General features: G+C 42.9%; 1 protein-coding gene across 1 annotated transcript in view; it reads left to right on the top strand.

Moving 5' to 3' along the window:
• The window catches only part of SH3RF3 (SH3 domain containing ring finger 3), a 246,979-nt gene that overhangs the window by 126,719 nt on the left and 93,688 nt on the right, over positions 1-26,572 (top strand). The gene's annotated exons all lie outside the window — the stretch shown is intronic.

Raw genomic sequence — 26,572 nt, 5'->3', positions numbered from 1 at the left:
AGCTCTTCCTTTTTATCACTGCTGCTGGTCATGTGTTTAAGAGAAGTGGTGATGTGCACTACAGAAAGTGCATCATTGTTGCCAGTGTTGTTAAAAAGCTCCACAGCCTCTCCATGTCACATGTGGCATCTCACAAGGCTGGGCATTAGCACATCCCCTCAGGTGCACTCTTCTGAGAGCCCTTGCAATGGACAATTCCAACCAGCAATGGACAATTCCTGTCCTCAGTGCTTCCCAGAAAGGGTTTGGCCATGTTCACGAGCGAGCCTTCAGGCTTGAATTTCTTGTGAGGGGTACAGGCAAAGTGCTTTCTTTTTAGAGCAAGGATGTGTGGCTCTGAAATTGTCAGTTTTATCATCCCAACAGAGCCAGCTGCCTCACAGATATCAGTAATGTGAAGTAGAAATGAGAAGACCAATGTAAACAAACACAAGGGAGCAAAGAAATGCATTTCCTACCTGGAAATGTAGAGTGTGCTAAGGATAATACAGCTAGGAAAGGTCTGTCACAAGATTCATAGTCCCTGGGCATATTTCATTGATGTGAGTGGTGCTTACACAGCAGATAATTTGAGCTGGTTTTACCTTCACAGCGTTGACAGAGAAATATTTTCATGCCCTAAAACAGGTCTTAAACAATAGCCCGATCACATTCCGTGCACAGGGTGATCTGCTCAGGGCTCTGCGGGGCTGCTCGGGTTTCTTGCTGCCACAAGTATTTGTTATCACAGCAGACAACAGAGTCTGTAATGGAATAGGTACATGAGCTCCATTCCATCTGCAGACACATTTTTGAATTTCTACTTTTTTTCTTTCCATCTTCCTGCTAGTAAAATAACCACAGATGAATAGTAATAGAGGGCATTTATTATGTGGAAGCAGACGGTGGGTAACATTTCTTCGCTGGGTACAAAATCTTGTTTTACTTTCAAGGAAATGCAGAGTCAAGCCTGATAATTTTAGACCATTTTTACAGCATGAAGAGGCTTCCTGAAAAGTGCCAGTAATAGGAGGTGTTGATCTGTAAACCACAGACCTTGCCCTCAGTGTTCTCTCTGTGAAGTGCTGAAGCCCTGGTATCAAGTGCTCCTTACATCCACCACATTTTTGCTCACTGCTGTTGTAGTTTAAGTATTCTTTGGCGGGTAAAAAAACAACAACAAAACACACACACACCCAAAATTAACAAAAAACAAAAACAAATTGCCCAAAACAAACAAAAAACCATCACCACACCACATCTGTGCGTCTTCCCTTTTAAATAAAACTTGTGCTCAATGGCACACCCATGGCATAAACAAAAGATGGTGGTAAAGATTTATGACCGAATTCTACAAACATTATATCAAAGGGGAAAATAGTCTAAACTTTAAATTCATGTTACTTGAAAAACAGATTACAGAAGTGCCCCAGTTATGATTTTCATCTGGCTTTGTTTTGGTTCTGTTCTAAACCTCTCTTCCCACATAAGGGCTCTCTTCCCCATTCTCCTCTTTTGCCATTTAATTTAATAAATTATCAGAGCAAATGTGCCATGTAAATTGAAATATGCAGGAGGAGTCATAGAGGATGAGAAATGATGGGGATTATCACAAGAGAAGGAAATTCTACAAGTAAATACTGGCTCTCTAATGCTGACCATTTTTGGTGTGTTTTGAAAAATCAGATTGTGCTTTTTTCTTTCAGTAAAGAGAATCTCTTGGACTGGAAATGAAAATTGTTTACTTCATGGGATATGACTTATTAGCACTTATAAATAGTAAACAGCAATATTTATCTTCCAGTATTTTCTTGATTAGAGCATAAGATGAGTAGCTGGGGTTTTTAACTATTTCTGTTAACCAAATAAATGTTTACAATTAATGCATGCACTGCAAGATAATTTGTTTTTCAGCAAAATTTGCCTTTTCCTTTTTTGACAGGAAAGTCACCTGGTGGTGTTTCACCACTAAAGCAGACAAGCTTTATCTACTCATATCCCTGAAGATGTGAGTTAAAACCATCTTGATTTGTAAAACTATGTTTTTATTTTAAAAAATACGCTTACAACACCAAATTTGATTAAAGAGGGAATTTGCCACTGGCTTTTGACTGTGGCTGTGGAGAAGAAATGGCCAATGGACATGCCTATGTCATGGCTTCCAAGGATTTTCCTCTTCACCAGAGCAGGAGCAGAAGGCTGCACTTGCCTCCAAGAGCTTAGTCTTTTATGGAAGTTGAAAACCTGGAGACTCCTGATGGACTTATGAGACACAGCTCTAGCTGGGAGGAGAGTAGCATTTATGTGAGGAATAGTTTGCACTATCAATCTCATCATTTATTAATCTTTTCAGATATTTCTGAGCAAAATGCACACTGTGCTAATCTGTTTCTAAGTGGATAAGGAGGCATGGGGTCTTGGCATGTGGTCAAATCACATCATCTCAGCAAGGGATTGCCCTTCCTTGAGATGTCAAATGGTGCCTTGACACCATGACTGGGTGGGCTGGGAGCTGGCAGGGAGGACCAGGGAGGCTTCACCAACCCCAACTAACTCTTCAGCACCAGCCCCTGGCAGCAGCTGGTCCTGTCCTGTAGCTGTACCTCAAGGAGCCAAGAGCAGCAAATTTTCTGAAGCAAGTCAGAAAGCTGATGTCTAACCAGTTATGAAAGGTGAAGCAAAATAGTAGTTCTTCCTTGGGCAACAATTTAGGAAACAATGAGGGACTTAAAGGAGTTGTCCTCTGTGCATCTTCCCCTTTAAATAAAACTTGTGCTCAATGGCACACCCATGGCATAAACAAAAGATGGTGGTAAAGATTTATGACCGAATTCTACAAACATTATTAAAAAATTATTGCTTGATACTGTGTACGCAGAACACTGAAAAGGAAATCTATTTTTATTAAAGTTTGGAATATGAAAGTGGGAGATGCTGCCAATAATTTTTCTAAAATCTGATTTATAAATGAAATGCTAATGAATAATTCCACAAATGGAACTACATGGACTAAACCAATGAGGCAGATTTTCGCTGCTGCTGGTACAAGAATAAATCTGAGTGAGTAAATCTGCTGTGTATTCCCAATTTTTATCATAGTTGGGTGTGGAAATATAATTTTGTGCAATATTTAAAGAATGTAAAAAGTTGGCGCACAAGGGCCAAATGCTGTCGCAGTAGTAGGAGCATCCTTGACAGTGCCAGTCCTCCAGGCAGAGTCTCACAGGGCATCCAGTGGTCTACACTCTGCTCCTGGAGAACCTTATTAGGATTCAGTATTAGCAGGGCATAGCAAAATTGTACCTAAATTCCCTTTCCCAGCTCTCTGGAAGAGCTGTTTTTTAAATGAGTGCCTCTCCCTCTGTCCTTGCTCCTGGAGAAGGTGGGAGCTGCCTGGCCTTGAAGACAGCAGGCATGGGCAGTGCTGGCTGCCACCAAGGAGCCAGGGCTGGAGGACAGCACCTTTCTGACACACACAGGGACCAGAGGGGATCTCCTCTTAATGCCAATTAGAGCTACACAGTGTTTGCTGAGGGAGGGGTTTATTACCATTGGTTCGGTTGTTAGCTTAATGAGATTAGACAAGATCTAATGAAAGAAGACAAGTACATAACGAGTCTATAGTAGTTAAACTGCTCTGCTCTGGGGTTTTCTGGGGCTGTGACATGGCCTGCTCTAATAGCCTGTTCCCTGTCACACTGTCCCATTCCCACAGGTGCCTGACTGAAAGCTGTCATATTGTCAGCACTGGTATTTCCCCTTGTACTGAGCTGGGAAAGGGTTGTCAATCCGATTTAACTGGCACTCCTACATGTTCATGACCAAATGATGGCATCCTTTAATAAACCCTGAGCTGTGCAGCCAGTGATTCATTCCTGACAAATGGGTCAGCACGGCCCCACTATCCACTTTACCCAACTCCCAGGGCTGCTTCGCCAGGGAAGGGGCAGCAGCAAAGTGACAACTGCCCAACACACAGATAACAGTGGGAAAAACTCAATGGAAGCATGTACGGCTAATGATGGTAGAAATGCTGACTGGGAGGGGTAGGCAAGGTTCTGCAGCTGAGGGGGGGTTGGTCTGGAAGTCCGAGAAACAGCGAATGCCTCCTGCATAACTGAGCATTGGCCACCGCGTTGTGGAGGACGAGAACAAAAACCTTGGTCATCTTCAGCATCTCCAATGCACTTTTCAAATCATCTTCCAGACTTGGCTTCCTGAGACATTAAAAAAAGAGGGAAGGTGAAGCTGTAACTATAGAGATTGGGAATAATTTGGCAGCCATCAGAAATCCAGAGCAGGTTATCCTGAGTTACTGCACTTTTAGGGAGTTTGGTATCAAAGGCACCTCTGGTTTATGACTGGATGGTGACAGAATCACAGAATCACTCAGAATGGTAAAGACCTCTAAGACCATCAAGTCCAACCATTTTCATAGTACTACCATGTTCACCACTAAACCATATTCCCCAGTGCCACATCCATTGACTTTTGAACACTTCCAGGTATGGTGTTTCACTGGGCAGCTGATTCTAATATGTGATCACCCTTTCAGTGAAGACATTTTTCCTAATATCTAATCTAAACCCCCCTTGGCACAACTTGAGGCCATTTCCTCTCATTCTGGGGGAATTCACAATAAATTAAAACTAAATGCAGAGGGGAGTTTTAATATCATTATGTATTTATTTTTTCAGGAGGAACAAAATCATTACTGTGTTGGGTCAGCCAAAAAATTATCATTCTTTTGAACCTCTTAGAAGAGACTGAGGAACTGATAGGTGCCCCATGTGCCTAGAATCCCCTTGGGGAACTGCATTAAAATAGAGACAAGACATTGCAAGAAGGTAGAGTATTTTCTGCTATGCCAAGGGGTCACCACAGCTTAATTAATTAGAGTTTCTCATTTCTCAAACACAGAGTATCCAGCTGTCTCATGCCCTCCCCTCTGCAGATGTCATATGTGTCATGTACTCAGAATTTATGTCAACATTTGCCATCTCATTGAGTGCCTCCATCCTTTGGCCATGTGATAAGCCATTGTTATTTGCTGCTCATCTTACCAGTCATTCCCATTAGCACTATTAACACCAGAGCAGGGGGAGATTTTGTTTTGCATAAACACCTTGTGCTGACCTTCCTTGGAGAATTTCCCCATCAAGGAAAGACTATTTACAGATGTCACACTGCTGTAAGGATGTATATTGAGGAAGTGGGGAAAGGATATGAATCATCCAGGAATTCACACTGTACAAAATCTTTTCTTTTTCTTCCTTTCAATGTGCAGTCCTTTATCTTTTTTTCCTTAATGGTATTTTTGCTGGAATACTTTTTGCAGAGCAGAAGACTGGAGCTCTTCAAAGCTGCAGTGCCAAGTGTCTCCTCTCCCTCCTATTTCAAAATAAATCATTCTCCTGGTGGTAATGAGCGATACAGAAAAATGCAGGCAGTGAGGATTTTGCCAGGGAGAGAGATTTGTAGTGCTGTGCTTTGGCTTCTATGCAAAGTTCTCTTTAATGACACTGCCACAGAAGGAGTATTATATTATCTGTCCCACTGCTCAGCCTTCAGTCTCGGCATTGTGTAAGCACACTACTTTTTTACATTTATAAGCAGCAAGCGATTCCAGAGAAATTCCTGTTCCAGCTCAACGGAGCACAACTGTGTCATTACCTCACCCTGCTGGGGCAAGTCCTGCTGCTGCAGCTGCAGAGGGTCCCTGCCAGCTGCCCTGGGAGGCTCCAGCTGCCCTCCCCAGGAGCCTGCACAGCCTGCAGGGCAGGAGAGCTGCTCCTCCCTCGCAGCAAACTCAGCACCATGGGGCAGCAGCGGGGCTGCAGGCACTCTCCAGCATCTCTGGAAACCCTACAGGGAAAAGGAATTGTGGGGACATGGCTGGTCCTTGGCTCTCAGTGGGTTCAGGGGGAACCTGGATCCATTAACCTGTCAATACTGATGCAGTGAGACAACCTGCACCCGAAGCAGTCTGCTGATCACTAATGTTTGGTGTGTTTTCCTGATAAATTTTTCTTGATTTTGGAGGGAAAGTTAGGGGATTGTTTTTTCTGTTGGATTAACCAGGTTTTTTTGACATTCAGATACAGTATAAACAGGTTTTTACCTTGGAAATCTGGAGCTTAGAAGAGCTAAGCTGTTGTTTGAACAAAATTAATTTTACTTTACTGTCATAACAAAATATTTCTGAAGATTTCTGTTTCTCACAAATTGCTTGAAAATGCCAGCTTTCATTTGTGCAGACTGTGCTGAACTAGTAATATTCATAAATAATCTCTAAAGCCTTGTCTAGTTAGAAGAACCCCGTGCCTGTCCCACCAGTACACCTTGACCTCACACTGAGGGACAGATGAGACCAGTAACTGAGTTCCCAGCAGTTTCTCCCTGGTCAGATAACCAAACCGTGCTGGGTTGTACTTCCATGGTGCAGAAGCACAAGGAGAGCACATCAGCTGTGTCCCCCTCTTGGCACAGCCATTCATTCACACAGATCAGTGTAAACCTGGGCTGAACTGCAGCCAGGAGTGGGGATGGAAGTGCCCATATCCTGTTACCAAGTTCCTGAGCTGCTTAATCCCTCCAGCTGAAAGCTGACCTGCAGCAGATGCTGTCTCAGCAGCTTCCAGGAGTCAGAGATGTCCAGGCATGGTAAATTCAACATATAGGGCCACTTTCTCTGCTGGTGTTAGTAGCCCCAGTTCTAGTGACACCACCAGCATAATAATGAATCATGCCATAAAGAAGATCAGGCCCTAATTATCTGAATTTGCCACGGCTCATGTTTCGTGTGACACAGAGGCAGAGTTTTGAGTCAAGAGGCCCTTTGTTAACACATTCCTGCATTTCTCAGTATCTGATGTGCCAAAAGTAAAGTGGCTCTTGACGCTTATTTCCTCTGAGCTGCCTTTTCAGCAATGGCTTAACCTTGATTTACAGCACTGTCAGTGGATCACAAGGCCCATCTACCCGGGTGTTTCAGGGCGCTGTTATTTTTGGAGACAGGTGCCAGATCTGTTCTTGGTCGAGTGTCTGTGGTTGACACCATAGTGACCAACATGCTTATTCTGGGGACACTTGCCTGGGGCTCTGGCAGGGCTGAAGGATTCTTTCTGTGACACCTTATTCACAGTGCCCAGGAGAAGATACTGGCCAACGTGGCCTCACACCCCCCCATATCAGATGAATATTCACAGTTCTCCCATCATTATCATTTTGGGCTTTTCAGCAGGAGATGAATGCACCTTAATGCTCTAATAAATAAAGATACTATCCTTAGACTCTGGCAGGAGGGAGGACAGCTTTATACATGAGGAAAGTGGTGTTTATATTAATGGTCTTCCAATTAGCAAAAGCAATTTTAGGGTTCCTTGATTTTTACAATTCTTCATTTGGGGTTAAAGCCACTTCATTTTCCTAGCAGGAGACCTGGAAAATGTGGCTTGCTTTGGCATTTCAGCAGCACTTTCTGGCACATGTGGGATTTATGGCTGGTTTGATGAAGTTAAAGCTGGCACAGCTTTTCTGCAGGTGGAACATTTGAGCAGACAGGTTTATACAACTATGAAGAAGTGCATCAGACTGGAGCAGAACTTGATTTAGGGGAAATCTGGGGAAGGTGGAGTGTTATGAGAGAAGAGAGAGAAATAAATATAAAATAAATTCAAGCACTAGATTAGATGCCATCCTCTCTTTCCTCACACTTTGGGAGTCTCTGGCATCCCCTAAATAGAAGGCAGGCACTCTAAATCAAAGCAAATGTTTTATCTGTCGTTTCTGACACGACTCAATGTTTTCTTGGGTGGGCTAGCAAATCAGGTGGGCTGTAACCATCTTTCTCACCCACAGTGCTGTTCTGAGGTTCCTGCCCATGTTTCAGAGGCACTGCCAGAAGGTGGGGACGGCGTGGGGGGAGCCCCGTGTTCTCACCAGCATGAGACGAAACATCACCCTCACATCCACCTTCCATGATAGCTCAGATGTTGTCACTGTCCAGACCTTCCCTGAAAGCTGGAGCAGTGCCATTGCATTATTTCCAATGTAAATGGGAGCTCTTTAATTGCTGCCTGTGTGTCCCAGGGCATGGTGAACATCAGCTGACTGGTGTTTGTTTACGAGTAGCATCACGCTCTACCATGGCTTCTCTTCAATGAGGTTTTATTCATAAGCTTTCTTGGTTGTGGCAGGGAGAGTTTTCTGGTTTTCTGTGATTCATAGCAAGTGAACTTTATCTTTTTATTCATAAAATTCCCAAATGATCACACAGAAATGCTTCATTCCTGCCACTATCCCCCCTTAGAGGTTTGTGTGCCAAAAAAAGACTTGGAATTGGCTGACAAGTAATTTCCTGATTCGCAGCCATTCCAGATTTACTCAGCTACCAGTCATCCCCACAATGAGTTGTTCCTGTTGGAATGGCAGCAGAGTTATTCCTTTTGTGGGTTGGTTTTTTTTTCTTCTGTTCTACAGGTTTAAACCTGCCAGGTGCTGAACCTAAATTCCTGCAAAAGCTATCAATGAATTCTGACTTTAGTCATACAGCTGGGTGATGAAGTGACATCTGGATTTCCTATTTTCTGGAAGTGTTAACCCCTTTTGAACCTTAATCTGTAGCAGATGGCTATGGCTCATGAATCAGGTTTATTTCTACTGGAGTATGTCAAGGAAAGGATCCAGATTGCTTTCTATCCTTTACCTAAATGATGTAGACATCTCAGCCCAGAAAATAATGAAGAACACTTTTGTCCTTAGGTGTCTAAATCTCCTGATACAGCTCAGTGTTTTGGCCCCAAAGTTTCCAAGATCCATAGGTGCAGGAGCACACAGCCAATCCTGCCTGCTTGGGCTCTGGGTACATAGCACCCACACATGTGCCATCCTATTGCAGAGACAAGGCAAAGTCTGCTTTTCTCTTCCCAAATCCTGGGGTGGACACTGTGTTCAGAGCTCACAGATCTATTAGATGTAGGCCTAGGGAAAGGAGATTGCCAGACTTGTTAAAAATACCATAGCAATTGTATACCCACCCACAGGTATCATCCATGAAAGACCCAATCTCTCCACGTGGTTGTGCCACCAGTCTAGAGGACATCTAGATAATCTTGCCTGTGCCTCCTGTTGAATTTGAGGCACGGTCAGCTAGATTAGGGTCAAAAGAAGATCAGCTGGAAGTAGCCTTAGGATAAGTGACTATTTTTGCCGAATCTGCCTGTTGCAAAGAAATTCAAGCCTGAAATTTTAGCCAGGGTGACATAGCAGTGTTACTGGTACTTGCAATGGACAACATACTTTTTTATGGAGTTTTGTGAACGTACAAGTTTCAGTTGTCATTTTGTTTAAATTAACTAAATGAAACTTTGTAAGCATTATGTTTGCAGAGAAAGCCCTAGTAATGCCAACCCTGCAGAGTTCCATGTCAATAGGTAAGCAAAAGTTACTACTATGTAATTATTTTTTACATCCCTTTTTTCCACCAGCTTTAATTATGTTTTATTATTTCTTGGGTACAGCAAGTGCTGAAAAAGTATGCATAACTGATTAAAGTAGCCTTGAATTGTGTGCTGAGTTTGAGAGCAGGGGCATAGTTTGTGCTTCTTTGTGTATCTGCAGGTTCAGATCACATCTGCCTGGCTGTGCACTGGGCTGTGTCGGCACAGACAGTGAAATGGACAGGCTGAAAATCCTGCACGGTTCTCCCGACCTCCAGCAGGACTGCACAAAGGAGGGGCTGGTGCAGTGATGTGCGGGAGGCTGCATTGTGTCAGTCATTTGAGCAATTGGCCCCTGGTCTTATCCTTAGCACATACTTAACACATCTTGCCAAATTATGCGGTTGCTTAGTAATGCGAACAAATATCCCCTGGAGATTCAATAACCAAACTCATTATCACTTGTCATGTAGGCCAGGAACTGAATCCAGATCTCCAGGAATGAATGACTGGTGTGTTAACCTAGTCTCCTACTGCTAAAATAGCAGAATGAATATGTGCAAAGTCAGCTCCACACAGTGGGTAAAAATATGCCCATGGTAGGAACACAGAGAAGGTCTATTAAAAATGATTCTCATTATGTAGATTCCATTATCTGAAATAAGTCGGGGGGAATTTAGCGTTTGTTAATGTTCTGAAGAGAGACATAAATGAAGACTGATTTTTTTTTTTTAATTATTTACTTTTAATTTTTGCAAACTAAGCAATAGCTATTCTGGTTAAGTGTTGCAAAGGAAGAGGTTGTTGCATATGTCATCCTCTGCACCTCAAGAGGCCACTAAACCCCTTTGAAAACGAGACCTTCATCCCGTGTCACTTGTGGATGCTTTTAGGTGGGTCTACAACACTCCCCTCAGCTACGTGCAGAGGCCCCTGACCTTGCTCCACACAAGATTACCTTGCAAGAGTATGGCCACACTGTCAGGACTCATCAGAATGGTGCTGACACTTCCCCAGGATCCACACTCATATCCCAGGCAGAAATGTGCTCTGCTGCAGGGACATACCCGCTTATCTGGGACTAGCTGGATCACACTGCTTTGTGCACACTATAAATCCATGATCTGAAATTTTTGCAAGTACTCTACCTCTCTTCAGCAAGTTCCTTCTGGTTCATCAGGAAAATGCAGCGAGTCAGCCAGTTTGCTTAACAATGATTTTTGGCAGTGAATCCAATATTTGTAGATCTGCATACTGAATACATATGCTGTTGGCTATAAAGATACCACATTTTTTCACTCATAAGCAATCCCAGCTGCATATATGGTTTTTGGACATAAAAAAAAATTATTCTGGAGTAAATTTCAGGCCAGCTGCTCAGTGTACAAATGCAAATTGGTTTAATTCATGTAGATAATGTATGCACATCAGACATTGAGGGTGTGTGTGCACTCATAATGATGGAAGTTCAGAGGAGATGCAGACTGATGATTTGCCTGAACAAGGTCGATTCTGGCAAGCAGGGAAGGGAAGATCTTCAACTTTTGTTGTCCTTTCATGTGGTATCTACTCAAAGGTAAAATAGGCGTGATCTCCCTTAAGGAACATTTTCTGTCACTTCTGCTGGACATCATTAGTGACGATAAATTATTTTCTAAAGTTCAGTCCACAGGATCTTTCCACTGCCATCAGCACTTTTCAACTTCTACTGAAATAACCCTGTGGGACAGCAAGTTTGCAAAGTTCTGTGCAATTTTTTGGTGTTAAAATAGCCAACAATTGTTATAATAGAGACCAAATTGAGGGGATGACAGCTTCACAGTAGAATGTTTTGGAACTGGGTTTGACTTTTTCCCCCCCTTTTTGTTTTAAGGAGAAATTTGTGTCTTTGAACTATTGAACACATAATTTATCATTTTCTACCTGTGTGATAAGACATTGATCTAGTAGCTACAGTATCTCACTGGCTGAACAGTCCTTCTGTATGTCTGGGGATTTTTACAGTTATCAGGTTCTTGCAGGAGTAATGGCATGTTTAGTGCTCTAGAAGTATGAATCACTAGGTATGTGCTACACTGATATGCCCAAAGGGCTTTTAAAGCTACTGTCACACTGCATCATGCTTACATTGCCTTCATCTCATGCTGCAGAACTTTTGCAGGTTGCGTGACAAAGCTTAATTGGGGTTGGCATTCCTGCAAGGATTTGGGTGTTGTCCATATCCGGAGCCAGGACACAGGTCAGGGTGCACTGGGGCACAGAGTCATACCAAGTGTCTGCTCAGGCCTGCATCATTCTTTACATCTGTGGTCAGAAAGAAGCTTTCTCTTCCACTCAGCTTACAAGGTACATTGATGATAAGCTTTTCAATTTTTCTTGGTGCTTCTCATCTTGTGGTGACCCAGCCCTCTTACCAAAATTCGCTCAGCTCCCTTCTTTATCAGGAGCAGAACATCAACATTGCTTCTGCTATGTCCTGCTGTCTTCATTTACCATGTGAAAGTTGCAGGTTCTGGTCATTCCTGCTTGGTGCTCATGAGAGGGATTTGAAGGGGCTTTGCTGCCTATGGTGAAGTGCAGCACATAGAAAAAAAATGGCTGAGAACCTGAGAAACAAATCTGTTACAACATTTCTTGTTGATGGCAGAGGATTAGACTCCGAGGCCATGTGGGAGTCCAGCAGCCTCAAAGGGGTTTCTCTCCATTATATCTTGACTTTTCTTATATTTGCTCAGATTCTGGATTTGCTCATACTTGCTTTGTTCCAGCCTGCACTGCTAGACAATTACAGCTGAATTGTTGTTGTGCTGTAATGGACTTATGCATAATTTCTGAGCACAGATATAATCTTTCAAGTTCTAAATCCATAGAAACATTCAAACGAGGATATGGACAATTCCTTAGTTGAGATTCTGGCAGGCAGGGGGATAAGGTGGTGAAAAGAAAGCACTTACATGATATGGAAATTAAATTCCCATCCTTTGAAATATAGCATGGTAAATCCCATCTGCTCAAGTGAAAGATCCAGTGTGTTTTCCCAGACTTGGAGCTATCACTTACTGTTGTATTGAAACTGTGTGTTTAGGGTAGTGATGAGCCTTTGGGGCCCATGTGGGGGCTGCTGCTCTAAAAGGATGTTCTGGTTCCCTCTGGGCCCTCCCATTAGATATGAAGTCCCATTGCACTCCTTGTGCAGCAGCACATTGTCCTCATCTCACAGCCAGAGGAGGCAGCTCAGGGAGCTAAATCCACAGACACACTAACCAGCAAGGATCTGCCTGAAGATCGGCTCACATATCATAAAATTGCACACTTGGCCACTTCTTTCTCAAGTCTTTCTTCTAGGTCCTGCTGCTGAGAGAGTCCAGGGAGTTGCAGCTTTCTCCAGCAGTTCAGAGAGAGATGACTTGACCACAGAGCACTCACTGCTATTTCACAAAATGCACTTGCAGACCCTTGGACTTCAGATGTGCTGAGGTCATACAGTGCACATAACTATGAATAGCTTTCTGAAGGCAGAATGATGGAATAATTAAGCATAATGAGCAGAGAAACAAAGCTGAATTGGTTTTGATGTCATGGAAATACAAGATGTAGTCTTTTTCAGAGTATCTTTATATTTTTTCCCAGCAACACTGAACTCCATACTTCACCTGTGTCTTGCAGATGTCTCGCTTCCATACCAGAGTCACTGTCCTGAAATAGGGGCCTAATTCCAGTGAGAAGAGTTAGGGCAGGCTGGGAGCCTGAGGTGCTAGCTGAAGAAGGGGAAAGGTAAAGCTAGTGTGCTGATTTAGCTGCTAGGGAAGTGTTGTATGTCTTACTTCTGCCCCTCTCAGGGGCCAAAGTCCCTTCTTCCTTTTGTAAGATATACCCTAATCCTTTCCCAAAGTTGTATCTAAAACCTATCTTTGAAAAGCAAAATACTTTTCAGTTTTATAATATGGACAGAGAAGAAGCCTGTTTCATACAATATCCCTGTGATTGTAGCATTAACCCAAGGTAGAGGCACAGGGTTCAATTCTATTCTGAAGGGATTTGAAACCATACAGAGATGAATAAGTAATAAAAATGTATACACTGTATATATATTTTGCTTTGTTGTTAAGTTTGTTAAGTCTTTTTCTATTGCTAATATGCAGTGAGTCTAATTGAAAATAATTTCCTTATCAGCAGAGAAAATTATTTCAGTAAAAGCAGTTTCTTTCACCAAGTTAGACAGTTACCTTCTTAAACCTGAAAAACAAATGCCCAGACGTCCTGTTATTATTGGTTTGAATTATTTATAACCTGTAGCATTTCACAAGACATTGGAAAAGCAAATGGATCCCATATTTTAAGGATTACTTGGTGGTAAAACATGCATGCAGTGCAGCATAGGATTGCTATCATGGCATTTCCCCTGGTGTCATTTCCCACAGAACTTGAGTGTGCTGCCACAACAGTGACAATCAGGAATACTGTCATTATGAGCAGTGGGAGAGCACTTGATTTATTCACATTCATGTAAGCAAAGGCAGAACCTGGCCTTGGAAAACAGAAAGGTCATTGCATCTAGCAAGGTGTAGCTGCAGTTTTCAAAATGACTGCACAGCTTGGCAAGATAGGGTTTATGAGCTGACTTTGTATCAAGAACACAGCTATGTGAAGTATTTTCCCCTCTGAGCTTTACAGCCCCATATCTTCTCACAGAAAAGCAGGGGTATTAGCTTTGTTTGCAGCCCTGTTGATGTCAAATGCAGGTGCTGATGATGCAGATGTCTAGGTGAGGCAAGATTTCAGCACTGGTTGTTTCCCCCCTGGCACTTGGGTCCTGAGATTTCCTGAGGTAGGTAAAGGTCACCAGCATCTCAAAAATTGTACCTGAAGTCAAGCAGAAGTCCAGGAATCAAGTATTTATCACCAAGACAAAGGGACACCAGAAAACTGTGAGGGAGAAGGTAGGTAGGGAATTGTGGGAATAGTGCTGACACTCATGTGCCTGTGCCTTTTTCCTCCAAAATCTCTGAACATCAGGCACCCCTGATTGTGATGAGGGTTTTCTAGCTGGTTTTTCTTTTTTATTTATTGTACTTCATTAGCCAGTGCTTAACATTGGATACTATATACTCTAGGTTAGCCAGAAATTCAAACACTTCTGTCATTAATATCAATATCTCTGCCAGAGGGCTGGTTACAGCACAAGCCTTTTCTTTTCCCTTTCCTAAAGACATTTTTCACCCAGATCAACGACTGGTGATTATCCAGTCTAAATCAGGATCCTATTATGTGAGGTAGAGGAGACTCTTTTGACTACTGCTGAAATGTATGTAATAATAATAGCCTTAGAGAGGAGTGAAATGTAGCACAAGCATCCTGTGTGTGTCTCTTTAATTAGAAACCATGCAGAGTTTGAAATCCAAGGTGCTTCCTAACATGTGCAGCATTCATTTTAATCATTCCTCAGAGTGCAGGAGGAAGCATCAATTAAGTTCAGCATGAGAGAAACTCCTGGGAGTGGGTGCAGGAAATTAATTTTTTTAGTAATATTATGAAATTGAGGATGATGATGATGATGATGACGATGATGATTATGATGATGATGCCCAGGGACAGCACTTTGAAAGCATTAACCTGAAAAGGCAGTGAGGAGCTCCATACTATGTCAGCAAGCAGCCAAAGCACTGAAAGATCCTTAAGGCATAAATTTGACCCATATTCTGTAGATAATCAACTTTCCTCTCCCCAAAGGGGATTTGGGAGAATGATATAAAAGCATGATTTGCATTATGAAGCCTTGTATCTTCCTTGATGTTTTCCTTGTCTGCTCCAAGTGCTATTGCTGCCGAACATCAAACTGCACAGGGGTTTGCTGCATGCTGGGCAGGAGCTGAACTGTTCCTAATGGGAGCCCAGCACAGCAGTGGAGGAGCCTTTTCCAGCCCAGAGGAAATGAGGACTGGCAGCACTGGAGTGCAAGGTGCTCTCTGACCTCTTCAGCACAGTGGGCACTGCTGCCCAGCGTGCCCAGCACACGTCAGAGTCAGAGCTGATTAAAGCCCTCCTGGCAGTCAGCTGGCTGACCTGCAGGAAGGTGCCAGCCTGTCCTGTCAGCAGGACTGAGGCCTGAAAGCAACTCCCAATCATCTGCATGAAGAGAGTGTGTGTCAGGAAATTGCAGCTAATGAATCATTTCAGGGCACGGGATCTGGGTGGGATCCCATGCCCTGAAACAAAGTGGAGGCAGGGTGGGGGATGCCAGGGAACCTGCAGTCCCACCAAGGAGTGGGCAGGGATTCTGAAAAATAAGGTACTCTTTGAGGGAGAATAACAGCCATGGGGATACTTCTGACAAACAGGGCTGAAATGCTGTGGTTTAAAAAGCACACATTTTTCATTTTTACTGCATAGCAGATATTTCCATATTGCTAATCACAGCAAACAGAGGGAAAATAATCTTTCTAAATTCCTGGCAAGTGAGTCATCATGTACATTTCTTCAGACAATGAGAGGATGGACACTCCAGATGGGCTCTCACTTGAGAAGTTCTCCAGCAGCAAGGGGATGAGGAGGCTGCTCACAAGTGCAGATGTGGATGAGCTAGCTCCTCTCACACTGACGTTTTGAGCCAAGAATATTTCAACATTGGCATCTCCTGATGCAATTTCTTCTCACTGGCCATAAAACCTGTCTTGGTGCAAAAGAAACCTCTGTGATTTTCATTTAACTATGAGAAAAGAGCCATAGCCATTTTTGTATAACAGGATTTGTGTGGGCTGTTGGTAAGGGCACGCTGCTGATAAATAAGGTTCAGTTGTAAATATTCTCTAGTGACATGGGAATTTATCCACCTATTGAAGTTTACAACTGAGCTACCAAGGAAACATGTTCTTTAGCTTCACTGTGTATGCAGTCCACGGTTCATTTATCAAACACCCTGTCAGTTCAGGGAAGGCACAGTTCAGGTAATACAGTATTTATGAAACTGTGAATACCACCTCAGAAAGTTCTCTTAGAGTACATTTTTTAAAGCTGTCTTATGAAAACTTTGGACAAGTGGAAAGCAGAGGATATATTTTCAGTTTTATAGCACAGGAATCTGCTGTGTGGTCACATGCAGTGGAAGAGATACAACAGAAATAGGTGCTTCCTAGGCACCACATTTATTTATCATAAAGCAAAAAGTAAAAGCTGCATAAGTAAATAAAATGTGATTTTTTGCAAAGTTGGAGTTTAAATAGGAATTTCAGATCCTCCCCTTCATCAGATATAAAAATCAAGACTGGTTTCTCATCCTTCACTTGTTTATCCATTTCAGTTTACAGGCCACCCTGACACCACAGGCAGGTTCTTTGGGTGGGCACTTTTCATTCCATTCCCATATCAGAGGGCCTTAATGGTCTTTTATCTTACACTCCCTCTCCCATATTCCTTGGAAACCCTGGCAGTGACCCTGCTCAATCCCCTATAAAAAAACATCCCTGTTTTACCCTTCAGGACTTGCAATACTCTGCCTCAGAGATTCCTCGGCTCCTCAGTAAAGGCAGGTGTCCATATGGAGGAGTAATCCCCAACTGTGTCACCTCAGAAAGCTAATTTTTAAAAATCCTTAATTTTTAAATTTTTCTGGATTGTTTTCTTTGGGTGCTGCAGCCTGTGAGCTGAGGCTGCCAAAGTGGCTTGTGTTGTTTCAGGCACCAGTTTTCTTGATTCTCAGTGGTTGAAATTATGGAAGAAGCTTTTGTGTAACCTTTAAGTTAACATTTGTAGGAAGGGAGGAGGAAAGAGAGGACAAAGATTTTCCTGGTGTGAATTTATCTATGTTTAAAAAAAAAAAGAAAGGAAAAAAAAGAAATAATAAAGTCTCTTCTGTACGGGTAGCAATCCCAGCAAGATTCACCGGAGTGGGGCTCCCTCTGTTGAGCTCTGGGAGCTTTGCCAGATGGTGAATAACAGCTGCCCACTCCATTTTTGGGGCAGCTTCATCTCCAGGCCCTTCCTTACCCCTCTCCTCTCCCTGTGGTCCCATTGAGAGGGAAAAAATTGCAATAGAAAAGTGCCAAAAAAGTAGGGTCTGGGAGTAGGACCTCTGAGCTGTGACCTGCCTGTTGTCTGTCAGAGCAAACCCAGCTCTGATGAGTTGTAGCAGGACTGGACCATAAAGTCCTTTCTGGGGTGGGAGAGGGTTTCTGCTTAGGAAACACTTGAGTCACAAGGCAAAGAGCCAAAAAGAAAGATGTGGAAAGGCTGGAAAGTAAACCAGAGGTATTGGGCTGGCTAGCAGAGTTACAAAGACACTGCTGGAAAATGTAAGCGATCCCGTGCTTTGTCAGCTTCCACCAGGAAAGATCAAATGAAGCAGTTACAGCAGAGATTCATGTTATGGGCTTTTATGCAATACTTCTTGTATTTTCCCCAAAGTATTCTTCTTTTTCTTGCTGTGACCTACAGCATAAGGAATTGTGGAAAATTCCAGAGCTGTAAATGCTGCCATTGTGGAAGTGAAGAAGCCTGAAAAAACTTCAGGCTCTCAAAATTGCACAGGGAACTGACTTTTAACTCATCTCTTTTATTAAAAAGCAAGCAAGGACTGTTTCTGTCAGGGGGCTGGGAAAACTGGGTCATGGTTCTGACCAAAGTGGTGTCATCTGGGGAGTAATCAATGAGAGATTTCATGTTTATTTAAAGGTTTTAAGACACTTTGAATTGAGAACACAAGGCAACCTTAAAGATATAATCTTGTAATGCCTTGAATATAAGGAGTTTTTTTTGTGTTTCTCTGCAGCTTCAAGGGAGCTCCTATTTGATTTGTCTCTATTGGTGGCTCTGGCAGGCTAAATGTAGCCAACTATGCTGTCTTTCCTTTTTGGACTGCTCAAATAGCACATGGCTGTCAGTTTGCTTAGTAGAGTTGCACTGGAAATTTTTTTCTTCTGTTATTTGTTGTTTTTTCCGTGTTAACCCACCACTGGTTCCTGAAGCTCAGGAAGTGTTTGGTGCCTCTTGCCCTTGTGAGGCAGTCAGCTGAGGCATATTTTGTCTGATGGTTTCTCAGGAAGCCACACTGCATTCTTGGGTTAGAAGTTGTGTCAGCTATTGGTTGGGATGTTTTGTAGACCAGCTTCTGCTCTGAAGTGCCTGTGCACAGCAGACAGTCCTTTCACTGAGATCCCTGCACAGGATTATCAGGGTCACATTTGGTCCTTAGGATCCAGTGAATGTTTTCTGCCTGAAAAGTGAAGGAAAGATTCTAAGAACATACCTAGCTTTTGTAAAGGCTATGGCCAGCACATCACTAAATATTCTCCTCGGTAGAGACTGCCAGACATTCAGCTTTGTTTCACAGAGGATTACTTGTAAGGTAAAGCTTTATACCAGGTAGGAATTTTCTATACTTCCACACCACTTCATCAAGATCAACGGAATTAAAGTGGTTCAACTGAAACCAGAAAGTGACCTGTAATTCCAGCAGTGTGTTCTCTGTATCACTTATTAAAGAGCAGAGAGTTTGGAAGCATTGGGGTTTTGCAGAACTGGAGGGACTTTGCACTGACATGGTTAAACAGCTGGCTGGTGTTACCCACTAATTCTCTGGGCAGCCATAGCTGTGAACTCACTGCTGGAAATCCAACCTGACCCTGAATATCACATGTTGTTTAATAGGAGAACATGTTGTTTGAAAATATTTCACTTAAACAACAGGTTACTAAGAAATAGAGATCTTTGAATGTGTAAATATTGATAGACAGTGAGTGAGGGACTGAAGCAATGTGAGCTGTGCAGAGGACATGAAGCTATTACCTGCAATTATGAGATCAGATGCACTCTTCCATTCAAGTTGTGAATCTAAGAGCAATGGCATTGGACTGTAAAACTAGCTCAGCTCTAATATTGGAAAAGTGGAGAATCCAGGACAGACCTATGTGAAAAGCTGTGCAGTGGAAAGCCTGCTGGTTTTTTCTCAGTTGTGCTGCATGCATCAACTGCATTTGCTAGGAGAAAATTTGAAACATGCTTTAATCTTGCTATGTACAAGTATGGACCTTATAAGGTGAAATGCAAGTTGTGCCTGTTTGCCAGATAAACTACAAAATAACTTGGTCAGACACTGTTCTCTTGGAAGATCAATTTGTGCTCCATTGGCCCATTCTGAGGAGGATGGACACCATCCTGTGCTGTTCTGGGGTGGTGAGCACTGTTGTTCCCTGTTCATTGGAGGCAATGGTGATGTGCCAGAATGATGCTGTACCTGCCTGCCTTCATGCTCCATCTGTTGAGCAATTCCCCCGGTATCTTCATGCTAATTGCAGAAGTCATTTCTGGAAATGGCAGATAGGCTCCTAATCTGTTTGGACACTTCCCCTCCATGTATAAAGGCTACCTCTTGCAAATGTGTAGAGACAGTCCCAGACCTTTTAGTTTTGGAAAAGCATTTTCCCTTCTACTCCAGGTGGGAGCTATGCATTGTCTGCATGTGTCTTCAGGTGTCACAAGGGCTGCAGCCTATCTGCAGCACCATCAGCGTGGGTCAGGGCCTAAATATTAGTTAACCATTTTGTCAAACAAAACAGTAAAGCTTTAGTTAAGAACTTTTATTTTTATTGTGATTATTTAATACCTATATGGCACTATCAATAAACATGCCACTTTCCAGTGTATATAAACGATTACGTTCAGTTTTCATTCTCCGTGGTGCTGTTTCTATTGTCATCTCAAATACTTTTATTCTTAAAGTTGATTTCAAAAAGGTTGAAAGTCACATGCAAAGTGTGACTTTTCAGGCTTTTACTGATCTGTCATGCAGAGCTGACTAACAGCATATAAGTGGGGTTTGTCTTTGCTTCTTTGTGCTAATTTACATTCTCTTTGATTAATTTTCCTGTAATCAGCTTTCTGCGAAAGCAAATGCTGCAGTGTCACTGTTGAGATATGTCAGACAGGTGACCTGTACTTCTGAATCACTGCACGTAAGACAAACCATCTTACACAGAAGACAAAGCACTTTTGAGAGTTTTTGCTGTGAGGTATGATGATGATTCATGATCTGTCACCCTGAAAGTTCCTCTTGAGGAGAAAAGCCGCTAAAAACTCTGCAGGTCACAGATCTGGTGGGAGTATACATTTTTTGGTTTAACTGCACTGGCTAAAGTTTGCCTTGACCCCTTGTTTCTTAAGCTCGTTGCATGTGCAAGTGCTCTCTCCTTCTAGGGCTGACTGAGACACGTGTTTTAGTTTAGGTGAAAGGTGTCACTCTGGAAAGGTGTTAAACGGAGGGGGAGCACAGTGGGCAGGGTGGTGAGGAGCAAGCAGGCAGTGCACAGCCCCTGCTGCCCTGCCAAGTCCGGCAGACACGGCTGGCACTGCCACCACAATGGAGCTGCTCGTTGTGCCAGACTGCCTTCCACTTCTGTGTCCTAAAGGGATCCGAGCAGGCTCATGATTTACGTTGCTCTCAGCTGATTTGAATGGGAGTTTTGGATGCCAAGATCCCAGTAACAGGGTAGTTCTAGGGAGTGGAGTAGCCGGTCTCCTCCTCAGCAGTCCTGCTGATGGATGCTCCATCACGCAGCCCTTGTCCTCTCCAGCACAGCTGCTGGGATTTTTGCAGAGCTCTTATGGGTGTCAGGAAACCATATGCTGAAGTGCTACCCAGCCTGCTTGTGGGGAGTTTCCTACCAGTTGGAAAACGTAAATTCAGTCCAAACTGTTGCTGCTGAATCTTTGCTTGTGTAGACTGGGAAATTTGGAGTAATGTATGATGCTTCAGATTAATGGAGCAAAAAATTAGCAGTATGTGTTTTAATTATTATTTATGCTTTATAGTAATAGCTTGTGTTTAACTGTATTTTACCACTGAGATGTGCATGCTTTTAATTACTTTTCATTATTTTTTCCTTTTCTTCTTTATCGACTTTGAATTTACTTTGGATGTTTACACTTGCTAGTGCTTGATGAAAGAGATAAATATACATTCATGCAGAGGAACAGACTCTTCAGAAATATATTTGTAGTATGGGGGGTATGGAGATAGATCTTGGAGAATTTTGAAGGACTGCAAGAAGCAACATGCCAGTGTGTTTTGCTGAAGTGACTTATTACAGACTTAAAAAAAAAAAATTATTGTCCCTAGCAGTGTTCCTGTCAGTCAGTGTTCCTGTTCCAGCAGTGTGTTCTGAGGTTGTTTGGCTTTATCCCCTCCTGTTTCACCCCTAGCTCAGATGATGATCAAGACTCATGGAGCAAAGGGAAAGAGGAGTTAAATACTCCTCCACCTTTTGCATTTCTCCAATTCTTTGACTCTTTCACCCCCTGTCATGGGGGTCAGGTGATTCTGCTGCCCTATGGGGCAGGCAGAATCACACCTGCCTCTTGTGGGGGATTTCCATGTGCAAGGGAACCCCTTGAAGCAGTGAGGTTGAGGTTTTTGCACAGTTTGAGCTGCACAATGCAAGAGCTTGGGCAAGAGAAATTACCCTTCAGCATTAACATGGCTTCCACACTGCAGAAAAAAAATCTTCAACTTTGCTGTTGTAGAGAGGAGCCATAGCTGGAGCCTCAAGAGGTTTCTAGGCTTTCAAGGATAAAACACAAACTTAGTTTGAGAGAAGGATTGAATCATAGCATTTCTATCTGGGTTTAGTAGCTGGATGCCTTGCTCTATTTATTTTATTCTTGATTTCTTGTTTTATAGGCACCTGCATAGCACTTTGGGCAAGCATTAGACATTTTTATGAAGTAGTGACCTCCTCCACCAAGTCCTGCATGCAGAAGTTGGCAGGCTCTTACCCCTATTGCATCCTGCATTGCTTTTAAGCACATTGGGAAAGAGTTTATTTTCTGTAACTTTTGAAAACTGAAGACCTACTCTATCTGGGCAGCTCACATTCTACTAAGCTTTCTACTGGGAGAATTTATTGGAAGCAAGTATGTTTGGGTTTTTTCCCATTCCTTTTGTTCTTCAGGATACATAATGAAGGATGCTCCAGCTTTGCCAGTTAATTGCTTCATGGCTGTTATTTGTCAATTTGCCAGCAGGTTTCTGCTTAACTGCTGCTATTTGACATTGCTGAAACACAAATGCAGAATGATTGAGTTGCCAACATATCATTGAGTCTTCTGCAAGGGGGATTTTCAGCATATTAACGCTTCAGGCTTTCACATCAGTATTGATTGCTGAAATAGAAAAGAAACCTTTGGCAGTATTCAGCATCGTGCCAGCATGGATTTAGTGGCAGGAAAAAGAAACTGGCTGTTGCCATTGACTGTGACTTCATCCCTTCCTTTCTTAATTTTTTTTATTTCTATACACACCCACACAGAGTTTTGAAATTTAATACACATCATAGCCAAGTGCCAGTTAGCCTCACAATAAACCAGCAGGGCAAATCAACTACTTGACGCAGTCAGATGTCGAGGCTGTTTAATTTTGCAGCCACCTGCGTTGTGCTCCACCAGATTTCATGGCAGCTGGAGAGGGGCTTGATGGCAGGGGTTCCTCACAGTGAAGCACAGGTCAAGAGCTGACTTGGAGGAAGGCAGTGGGCTGGTGGTCACTGCTGAGCTCCTCACAGGACAGCCAGGCTGCCACCACATTGGTGCCTGGATGCAGGAGTGGCCGTTGTGGGGCTGAGTGGCACGGGGAGAGGAGCAGCACGATGCTGCTGGGGCCAGGCTTGGAAAGGGAGTTCCTCTCCATGGGCATAGTGAGGCAGGAGATGCCAAGATGGGGCCCCATGGATGAGCAGGACTTAGGTGGTGGAGCAGGGGATGAAGTGCATGCCAAGGGTGCAGTGCAGAGGCTCAGTGTTGTCCACCAGCAGTTGGTGTGGCAGTGCTCATGCATGGAATGGGCAGAGGAAGGGTAAGGAGGTTTTGCTCTGCTGAAGCAGGGAGGAAGAGGAAGGTGTGAGCCTCCTGCAGTTGCTGGAAAAACACCTCTATGTGCTTTGCCTTCCCCTGAACCTTGCCTGTCTCTGCTTTGCTTAAGTCTGATCTCTGGGATGATTCTTTATATCCTGGTTTAGATTAGAAGGTTTTGTAGGAAAGACCACGTGGACATTCTGAAGGTGATGATTTCTGACTGAAATGCTGCTGCATGGAACAAATACCCGAGTGGAAATAGGACAGGGCATGAGCTGAGGTTTAGAAAATAAAATGGGAAGGCCATGCTCACCAGCAGGGCTTGGGGAGTTTGAACATCAGTCAGACATCAGTCCTGGCCAACCTCTTTTCCTTTGAGTTGGGAAAGTCAAGTGAAGAAGAGGGGAGTGGATAGGCCAGAATTGTCTGCACAAAGATTATCAGTGAGGAAGATAATCAAGATCAGAGGAAGACTTCTAAGAACCACATTACAACTAGCAAACAGCAGCAGAGATTGTTTTTATTCTATTTCTAAAAGATAGTTAATGCTCCCTCCTTTCAGATTAGTTCAGAGGAATTTTCTGAATCTGATCTGCTTCTCACTTATGAATTAACCAAAACTAGGAATAATAAAGGGAAACTTCCAAAAATATGCTTCTTAGGAACCATTAATATAATGTGACCATGAAAAGTCCACTGAAAGCTAGATCTTTTGACCAGAATATATAATCAAAGGCGCTTCATGAGTTTCTCTTAAGTGTTTGGGGTTGGTTGGTTGGTTTGTTGGTTGAGGGTATTTTGGTTTTTTTGTGTTTTGTTTTGTTTGGTTTTTTTATTGTAATTGTGATATAAAATTTCTCTCTTTGACTGATTTGAGCAGACACCTAAAGTTTTAGAACAGAGGAAGTAGCTTTATTTGAAAATGATTAAAGGACACTGGTACCTGGGCCACAGTAAATGCAAGGTTTACATGGGACACTCAAATAAAATGGGTCGATAGAGCCTTACAGAAAGGCTGGGAAGCGTCTCACTTTTTCAGTAGGAGGGTATCTTTTCCACTAAATAACATGCTTACCTTAAAAAATGCCTCTGCAGAGTTTTTAGTTGAAAAGCTGTGATTCAGAATTAGAAATTCTGAATAATTGGAGCAGTTTGTTTTTGGAAGTCCCTCCCACTGTCAGTTGTCCAGATCTTCCTAGATGGCCCACAGATAAGCCCATGAAAGAGAAGAGGAACACAAGCACCTAAACTGCAAATTCCCACATTAGGGTCTCCAAATAAAACAATGCCAGATTTCAAATTTACATCTGGCAGTTGATTTGTTTTTCTTAAAAGTCTTCATTTGCATCAGGTGAAGTTAAAAACAGGACCTGAATCATCTTCTAGCCAGATCAATTAATTATCAATAAAAGCCCAGCATGTATTGCATAAGAATTTCATTGATGAAGTGCGCAATGAAATAAAATCTACTTTGTTTTCTGTAGCTCTTGGGGCTACTGTGTTGCCTTTTTACACAGTAAAATAAGGCTTGGGAAGAGAAATTGGCTAAAAAGTAAAGAAAGTGATCTGACCTTGAATTGCTACAAAGATCTTGGGAATAGGAAGGTCCTGTCTAGGGTGAGTGATACAGAGCATGTTTCTGGATCAGCAGTATGCACCTGGCAGAAGTCTTACTCTTCCTTTGATAAATTGTCTTCTCCCAGCATGAATTAGAGTAATGGTTCTTTTATTTCTAAATTACTACAAGGCTCTGTAGTCTTTCAGCTTAGTGTGGGGGTTTTTTTTCTAGTTTCAAATGAGTAATGCAATCTATGCCTTACCTAAGGAGTTTGATGGTATTGTATGCTTAATCTTTAAAATGCTGTGTAGGGGACAACGCTTTGCTTTCAAGGGAAATAACCATCCTGGCAGAGAGAAAAATACCAGTAGGATGCTGCCACTGATTTGGCAGAGACTGTTAGCTGGTTGTCGATTGTATGCTTTTTTAGTTATGTTTGAAGGAGCTTCCAGAATAACTGGTCTTTAAGTGGGTAGCTCCATTCAGATACAGCAAAATCCAGAGAATACAGAGGACTTGCAGAGGAACTGCAAATTGCTAATGAGAAAAGTTAGAACTGGGGACACATCTGAAAGACATTAAATCCCCCTCCAGACAACATGGATCACACTCTGAAGAGCTGTGCCTCTTTGCCTGTCTCCTCCAGTGTGGGCTGTAGGCAAAAAGATCTGTCACACAGCATTCCAAGACCTGCACAGCTACTAAAGCCTTTCCTAATAAAAATGAGTAAGGTAACGCCTGTGTGTGAAGGTGCATTGAAGAAAGTTGCTCTTTGATCAGTGTGATGGTGTGTGCCTGCCGCAGTGACCATCTGGCGCCCAGGAGCAGCAGAGGCACCAGCAGGCAGTGCAGGCAGGGCTCTGCTTCTCCTCCTCCTGCCGAAAGATGCAGGTGGAAGAGCATAAAACCCACTCCACCAGAGCAGGTCCATTTAATGCACCCATTGGAATTGAAAAATGCCTCTGCTTGTGGCTTTAACTAATACCATGAAAAGTCATCCCAGCTTCTTATTTTCTGGAAGTGCAGTGTTTCTGTCAGGCCACTCCACCTATCCTCTGGGGAAAGCATCTGAGTGTTATTTTAGGCACAGGAATGTCATCCAGAAATACAGGCATTAGAAACAACTGGGGGAATACCAGGGTGTTTTATTAAATATAGCTTTACCTTTTCATTGTCCCTATAGAACACCCCATTGACAAGCATGATGCACAGCAGGGAACAGACTAGTCAAAGGCATGTGTATGCAAAGAAAACTCTGTCATTTTTGTAAATACAACTCTGAAAAAAAAAAACAAACCTTCTTACAGAAGGGTGATTTTTAAGGACCCCTCTAACATCCCTTGTGTTATGTGCTGCTATATATTTGCAAGCTGACTCTTAGTTCAAATTGAATAAAATAAAAAATGGTATAGGATAATACAGCAATACACCTTTTGCACTCCAGCATGGGTTAAAGAACTGTGATAGGCCCAAAGCAGCAGGAAGCTGTGTCCAACACAGTTACACCCTGCTCTGTGGGACTCAGCAAGAAGAGGAGCAAGTAGATGGGGAGGACAGGGGCTGCATAAACCAGTACTTCCACCAAAACATTGTCCATGCAGTCCCAGCCTGGCTGAGATAATCTGCCTTTCACTGGGACAAAATGAACTCTGGGAAGAATTCTTCCCACTTGAGTAGAGTGGCTTCCATCAAGTAGGTTTCACTCTTTTATCATACCAAACAATGAACTTCTTAGGCTTTTTTGTTCTCATGGGCC

The sequence above is a fragment of the Molothrus ater genome, chromosome 2 (genome assembly GCF_012460135.2).
Source record: "Molothrus ater isolate BHLD 08-10-18 breed brown headed cowbird chromosome 2, BPBGC_Mater_1.1, whole genome shotgun sequence".
NCBI classification, from domain to species: domain Eukaryota; kingdom Metazoa; phylum Chordata; class Aves; order Passeriformes; family Icteridae; genus Molothrus; species Molothrus ater.
This window is presented reverse-complemented; position numbering and strand designations above follow the sequence as displayed.